This window comes from Aethalodelphis obliquidens, unplaced genomic scaffold (genome assembly GCF_003676395.1).
Source record: "Aethalodelphis obliquidens isolate GAN/ISIS:26980383/991018 unplaced genomic scaffold, ASM367639v1 scaffold11, whole genome shotgun sequence".
Classification (NCBI taxonomy): domain Eukaryota; kingdom Metazoa; phylum Chordata; class Mammalia; order Artiodactyla; family Delphinidae; genus Aethalodelphis; species Aethalodelphis obliquidens.
In genome coordinates this window covers 31,672,049-31,680,145 of record NW_020837955.1, presented here as the reverse complement: position 1 = coordinate 31,680,145, position 8,097 = coordinate 31,672,049, and positions in this window count along the sequence as shown.

Below are 8,097 nucleotides of genomic sequence, written 5' to 3'. Positions count from 1 at the left end.
ACTAACTTTGGGTTTTCTTTCTTCTTCTGCTAGTTCCTTTAGGTGTAAGCTTAGATTGTTTATTTGAGATTTTTCTTATTTCTTGAGAATAAGAAATAATTTTATTCTATAAAATTCTAATAAATAATTTTATTCTGTAAGATTTCCTCTTAGAACTGCTTTTGCTGCATCCCATAGGTTTTGGATCGTCGTGTTTTCATTGTAATTTGTCTCTAGGTACTTTTTGATTTCCTCTTTGATTTCTTCAGTGATCTCTTGGTTATTAATTAACGTGTTGTTTAGCCTCCATGTGTTTGTGTTTTTTACGTTTTTTCCCCTATAATTTATTTCTAATCTCATAGTGTTGTGGTTGAAAAAGATGTTTGATATGATTTCAGTTTTCTTAAATTTACTGAGGCTTGATTTGTGACCCAAGATGTGATCTATCCTGGAGAATGTTCTGTGCGCCCTTGAGAAGAAAGTGTAATCTGCTGTTTTTGGATGGAATGTCCTATAAGTATCAATTAAATCTATCTGGTCTATTGTGTCATTTAAATCTTGTTTCCTTATTAATTTTCTATCTGGATGATCTGTCCATTGGTGTAAGAGAGGTGTTAAAGTCCCCCCACTATTATTGTGTTACTGTCGATTTCCTCTTTTATAGCTGTTAGCATTTGCCTTATGTATTGACGTGCTCCTTTGTTGAGTGCATATATATTTATAATTGTTATATCTTCTTCTTGGATTGATCCCTTGATCATTATGTAGTATCCTTCCTTGTCTCTTGTAACATTCTTTAAAGTCTATTTTGTCTGATATGATTATTGCTACTCTAGCTTTCTTTTGATTTCCCTTTGCATGGAATATCTTTTTCCATCCTCTCACTTTCAGTCTGTATGTATCCCTAGGTCTGAAGCAGGTCTCTTGTAGACAGCATATATATGGGTCTTGTTTTTGTATCCATTCAGCAACCCTGTGTCTTTTGGTTGGAGCATTTAATCCATTTAGATTTAAGGCAATTATCAATATGTATGTTCCTATCACCATTTTCTTAATTGTTTTGGGTTTGTTTTTGTAGGTCATTTTCTTCTCGTCTGTTTCCCATTTAGAGAACTTCCTTTAGTATTTGTTGTACAACTGTTTTGGTGGTGCTCAATTTTCTTAGCTTTTCTGTAAAGCTTTTGATTTCTCCATTGGATATGAATGAGATCCTTGCCAGGTAGAGTAATCTTGGTTGTAGCTTTTTTCCTTTCATCACTTTAAATATATCATGCCACTCCCTTCTGGCTTGTAGAGGTTCTGCTGAGAAATCAGCCGTTAACCTTATGGGAGTTCCCTTGTATGTTATTTGTCATTTTTTCCTTGTTGCTTTTAATAATTTTTCTTTGTCTTTAATTCTTGTCAATTTGATTACTATGTGCCTCGGTGTGTTTCTCCTTGGGTTTATCCTGCCTGGGACTCTCTGCACTTCCTGGACTTGGGTGGCTATTTCCTTTCTCATGTTAGGGAAGTTTTCAACTATAATCTCTTCAAATATTTTCTCGAGTCCTTTCTCTCTCTCTTCTCCTTCTGGAACCCCATAATGCACATGTTAGTGCATTTAATGTTGTCCCAGAGGTCTCTTAGGGTGTCTTCATTTCTTTTCATTCTTTTTTCTTTATTCTGTTCCATGGCAGTGAATTCCACCATTCTGTCTTCCAGGTCACTTATCCGTTCTTCTGCCTCAGTTATTCTGCCACTGATTCCTTCTAATGTATTTTTCATTTCAGTTATTGTATTGTTCATCTCTGTTTGTTTGTTCTTTAATTCTTCTAGGTCTTTGTTAAACATTTCTTGCATCTTCTCTATCTTTGCCTGCATTCTTTTTCCAAGGTCCTTGATCATCTTCACTATCATTATTCTGAATTCTTTTTCTGGAGGGTTGCCTGTCTCCACTTCATTTAGTTGTTTTTCTGGGGTTTTATCTTGTTCCTTCATCTGGCACATAGTCCTTTGCCTTTTCATTTTGTCTATCTTTATGTGAAAGTAGTTTTCATTCCACAGACTGCAGGATTGCAGTTTTTCTTGCGTCTGTTGTCTACCCTGTGGTAGATGAGGTTATCTAAGAGGTTTGTGCAAGCTTCCTGATGGGAGGGACTGGTGGTGGGTAGAGCTGGGTGTTGCTCTGGTGGGCGGAGCTCAGTAAAACTTTAATCTGCTTGTCTGCTGGTTGGTGGGGCTGCGTTCCCTCCCTGTTTGTTGTTTGGCCTGAGGCAACCCAGCACTAGAGGCTACAGGCTCTTTGTTGTGGCTAATGGCGGACTCTGGGAGGGCTCATGCCAAGGCATGCTTTCCCAAACTTCTGCTGCCAGTGTCCTTGTCCCCATGGTTAGCCACAGCCATTCTCAGCCTCTGCAGGAGACCCTCCAACACTAGCAGGTAGGTCTGGTTCAGTTTCCTATGGGGTCACTGCTCCTTCCCCCTGGGTCCTGATGTGCACACTTCTTTGTGTGGAGTCTCTGTTTCCCCCAGTCTTGTCGAAGTCCTGCAACCACATCCCACTAGCCTTCAAAGTCTGATTCTCTGGGAATTCCTCCTCCCGTTCCCGAACGCCCAGGTTGGGAAGCCTGACATGGGGCTCAGAACCTTAACTCCAGTGGGTGGACTTCTGTGGTATAAATGTTCTCCAGTTTGTGAGTCATGCACCCAGTGGTTATGGGATTTGATTTTATTGTGATTGTGCCCCTCCTACTGTCTCATTGCGGCTTCTCCTTTGTCTTTGGATGTGGGGAATCTTATTTAGTGAGTTCCAGTGTCTTCCTGTCAATGATTGCTCAGCAGTTAGTTGTGATTCTGGTGCTCTTGCAAGAGGGAGTGAGTGCACGTCCTTCAACTCCACCATCTTGAACCAATCCTTTCTAACTATTTTTTCCATAACACTCTCTATACATACAACCAATGTTATATTTTGGATGAATTGGTGCATTGATATATTAAAATCGAATCAATAACTGGTGAAATTCTATTTAAAAAAATCAACTTTGTTCCTTGACTAAATTGCTCTTGTCACTTTTTAAAAACAAAACTGACCAGTTAGTTGTGTTAAGTTGGCTTGTGGACAGAGCTTAAATGTTGTGTTCACACACTGTTGGGTGCTGTTCAACTAAGGGGAAAGTTCAGTCTCTGGAGAGAAATATCTTTATTGATTACTACACCAACAGCAATTACACTGAAACAGAGGCTAGTGAGTAAGACTTCTAAGTTCTTATATAAGCTGATGACAGATAACTGAAGAACACCCACAACGTGTGCCTGTTCTGCCCCCACACGCTAGACATTCTGTGAAGTTGGACTGTCACTACTATAGTTAGTGTTCATCTTCTTGGTTCCACAGGCAGTCCCTGTCCCACCTGAAACATGTGCTGGGGGAAATCAACAGCAAACCAGCAAAGAGTCCGGGACCCAAAACTTCTCCTCCTTTACTGATGTAATTCATGCATTTGGTGAACAAAACATCCTCTATGTTTTATAACTCAATGCACACTCTTCCTCCAAGAGCAACAATTCAATGATGGGGGAAGTTTTAAAAATGATATTCTACTTTTACATGTCTTGTTATTCTTAAATTTCAAGACTGGTTCCAAATCAGAATTTAAAGGGAACTTAACCAGAGTGATATACTGCGATCTTGAGAACTAAAAATTTCACTGCATATAGCACTGAGGTTTGATTCATTAAAAATTCATACAGTGTTGTACAGTGGTTTGTTGACTATTAAGCTGTCACTGAATGACACAATATGCTCATTCTTCCACTAGAGGGCAGCTTAATAAATTATATATTAAACTCAAGCAAGGCTTTCCACAATAAAAAGACAATTCAAACTTTAAGAAAACATGAATTTTTTAGGGCCAATCAATGTACATCATAAAAACATATAGATCCCTAATGAGAGCATTATATGGTTGGGAAGAATTATGAACACACAAGAAAATCCAAATTTTATTTTTAAATGATTGATTCACCCATCTATCCACTCATTTAGGTATACATACCCTCACCTAATTAGCCGAAGGATTTCAGAATGAGAAACCTATCTCAGAAATCATACATATGATCTTTGTTTTATAGGTGGACATGCTGGGGCTCAAAGTGAAATTATTTGTCTGAGTTCACTTCGTTAATTGATTCTGGAATCAGAACCAGACCTCCAATTCACAATTCCGTGCTCTACATTCACTACATTAAATTTTAAGATATTTTGAAAGTTCGAAAAGAAATAACCTTCTGTTTCTGAGATTTCAGAAAACATCATCTGCATTGTTGGTACAAAATAGCATGTGTCCCATATTCCATTTGTTTTCTAGTTTTCTTTTTCCAACTTGTGTGTTTTGGACTCCTTGGGCTTGTCTTTCTCTTTGTGATAACCAATAGAGTTATAGTTTTTGTCCTTGAAAATCCACAAGGCTTCGTAAGTGCTGGTAAAAGAAACCTCTGCAAATAATACAGGGAAAATGTGGCATTTTCCCTTGTTGCTTGGGAGAAAAAGCAAATGGCATTGTGTATAATGAAAATGTTAGTCAAACACCTGGACTTTAGATGGTGATGTTATATCCCATGAAAGTAAACCTCATCCTGTGAAAGGTCTAATTTTGACTGGTTGACTTAAAAATGTTTTGTTGTAGAGATAAAATTTAAATTCCTTTCTGCTTTCCAGAAGCTACAAGTGTGCATACCTTTTCATTTTAATCCAGAAGGGAGTCACTAACACTTCCTTTTTCTCACTCTTGCATGAGGTATTATGATTTGAATAGAATTCTTATTTAACCAAAGAGCTTGAGAGTCTTACCTCATATTAATGAACAGCGTCCAGAGGCATCACCTGCTGCCCACATGCTCTTCAAGGTAAAAGTCCGGAAAAAATGCTGTTTCCCTTACTTTTAAGTGGTATTCTCATCTCCACACACAAATCTCTAGCCTTAAGCTATTTTAAATTTTAGGTTTGCTGTGGTTATTCCTAAATGATGGATTGAAGTTTGGTAATTGCATCTGTCTTCATGATGCATAGGCATTGCTCTGCAGTTGACTCCGTTAGGACCACTGGACTGGGTCTTACAGGAGCCCAAGATGAGTGGATTAGTCATGCTCTGGTTAGCGTCATCCTAAATCTATTGGGCATGGCCTTTGCTCCCTCCTCCTGGGACCCTCAAGGAAATTATTGCTCCTCTGGCCACAGTTGACAATCAGTAGATCCTTGATGGATAGATTTATATGTGAATGTTTGAGAGAAATGTCAGTTCTGTTTCTCCAGGACCACAGGTACTGGAAAAATAAAGTACACTGAATTCCAAATGGAATCTCTTATAACAGTATGTATGACAACCACAGAATTCAGAAATGAAAACCTACTGCTCTCTCTCTTTATCATTATCAGTGAGTGAAGGATGAAGGTGTGAGAGTAGTTGAGTAAGCTGGCTCTTTTCTATGCCACTCTCACCCCTGTGCCTGCTTCTATCACAGTCCTTGTCATGATGTATTATAATCAAGGATTTATTTTCCTGTGTCCTCTGCAATGCTATGTGTACCTCAAGAGTAAGGACTATCTCTTGTTTTTCATATAACCTTATGACTTAGCACAATGCCTGGCACATAGGGGTAACACAATAAATGTTTTTTAAATGAATGAATGAAAAAAAGCCTCCGAAAAGAAAAGAAAGATATATGACGCTGGAAAGGTTAACTATTTGCAAAACTCAAACTTTGAAAATAGACTGTATATGGGACAAAGCATTTACCAAAAATCTTGGCCCAGTCTATATAGACATTTAGACATTCTCTCGTATTGGAGAGAAATCTAATAGAAAGACTCCACTCTCCTGAGTATAAGACTTAAATCATTTAGAGCAGAACTCTTAGAGAATCATGTGTAAAATAAAGAAGCCCATCTGGTATTATAAGTATGCATTTGGGGAAAAAAAAAACAAAACATAACAGAAAACACACCTATCATTTTTATTACACAATCTGCAGAAAGTAAAGATTTACGAAATCTTTTTGGCCAGAGGGTATATGAAAAAAGATTGATTTTCCCAAGTGTAGGAGTAAAGACCCCAGGAGGAACACGAGATTTTTATGTTTATCTAACATGAGCTTAGGTTTTAAAAGGCTGAGAAACAATAACTTGGCATAAATTATACTTCTGTTCCTGAGACCCCCTGCTTGTTCTGAAGAGCTGCAGAGTCAACACAACCTGAGGGCTCTGTTAAGCAGGGTAATTTCTATTATTCACTCTGATCTGAGGAGCCTGGGGAAACAGACACACAACTCCACCAGGTATCTGAATATTCCTCAACTTCTGCAGGAACATTTATGACCCACCTCCTCCAGCCCTAGGCATAGTGCAGAGTTCAGTGCCTCTTCTGTAATTGGATCTTTACACAATTTGCCCCTTTCCTCCAATCTTCCTGGAGCACAAACCCTAGTAAACCTTCTTCAAGTCACCTTTCTCCTCTTAGCCTGCCATTTAGCAACTAGATTTGAAGCCCATCAGTATTTTGTTTTACCTACAACTCTAACTGGTATAGCCCTTTCAAATTTATAAAGTGAGTACATATATAATCCTTTGAATGAATAAAAGATCACCAGTTAACTTGAGAGCTGTAAGTAAGGTGTAGAAATTACCCATCTCGCGTGGAGGGGGTCAATCCCCACTGCCCAGCTGACGGGAACCCGAATCCCATCAAGTGTCCCGACCTGAGTACTAGTTTACAGGAAATACACAGGAGAGAGGAATGTACTAAATGATACCAAGGGGATCCCATCAGTTGAATGTGAGAAATTTTGCAGGACAAGTGACCTGGTTTATTTAACAACTGGTGTGGAAGAAGGGGGAGGGGAACTGTTATAGATGAAAAGAGACTTAGGGACACATTAATCATATGCAATTTGTGGATCTTGCTTGGATCCCAATTTAAACAAACCAACTGCCGAAAAGAGCTTTTTCAGACAATCTGGGAGATTTAAAAACAAATTGAATGTAAGATAATATTAAGGAATTATGGTTAATTCTTTTGGTTAACCTTAAATTCATTTAAAACTTATTGTTAAAATAGATATTATGATTATGTTCAACAAATTTATTGTTTAGAGATTCATACTGATATGTAAATGGGAGAGATGGTATCACACGTAGGATCTGGTTTAAAATAGTTCAGCAAAAACAAACAAACAAAACAAAAACAGGGGGTGTGTGTTTGTGGACACACTTAGAACAGAATTGGCAAAATCTGAAAATCATTTAACTCGTTGACGAGTTCTTGGGAGTTCTATTTAACCAATTTCTCTGCTGCTGTGAATATTTGAAAATTTCTACAACAAAAAGTAAAAAGAAAAAACAGTGCTGAGTTCTGTTGAGGGATGGAATAAATGAGTAAAACTTCCCATTCAACTTCGTACCTGGCAGTCACTGGAAAAGTGAGTGAGAGCTATTTTCAGGTCAGATGGGACTAAAGGGGAAAACAGGGTTGAGAATGACTGTTTTCCCCCAATGGGAGAGACTTAGACTTTAAAAAATCTAAAGCAATGAGAGCTTGAATGTGCAAAGGAAAGAAAATGTAACCAATAGGATAGGATTCCCAAGAAGGCTAGAGAGAGTGAGATCCAAAGCACAGAGGCAAGCATTGGCCTTGGGTGGGAGATAGGCAGCTTCCTTATCAGAAAGAAAAAGGATAAAATGGATGCAGATGTAAGTAACTGACATGTTTGGATTAAAAAGAGGAGAGATTTGCTCTCTGATGACCTCTGTTTTCTGTATAAAGTAGGTGGAGAGTTTGGGGTAAGAGGTGTTAAAAAGCGAAAAACAGACACATAAACAAAAAACAAAAAACCAGGTAGAATTTCAGGACAGTGTTGATGATCAGTTTATAGTTATACATGTCTTCTCTGAGACACGACTGTCCCAGTAGCCCTCAACTATTTGAGTGCTGGCCTAGAGGAAGAGGAACACTGGGTGTGCTCCGGTTGAGGTTTTGCCCAACAGGATGCAAAAAAAAAGGGAGTTTAGGGTGTTAATAAGCATTATTAATGCATTAATACTAAACTAAATTATCATGCAACGTAAGCTGGGTGTGAAAGGAAATG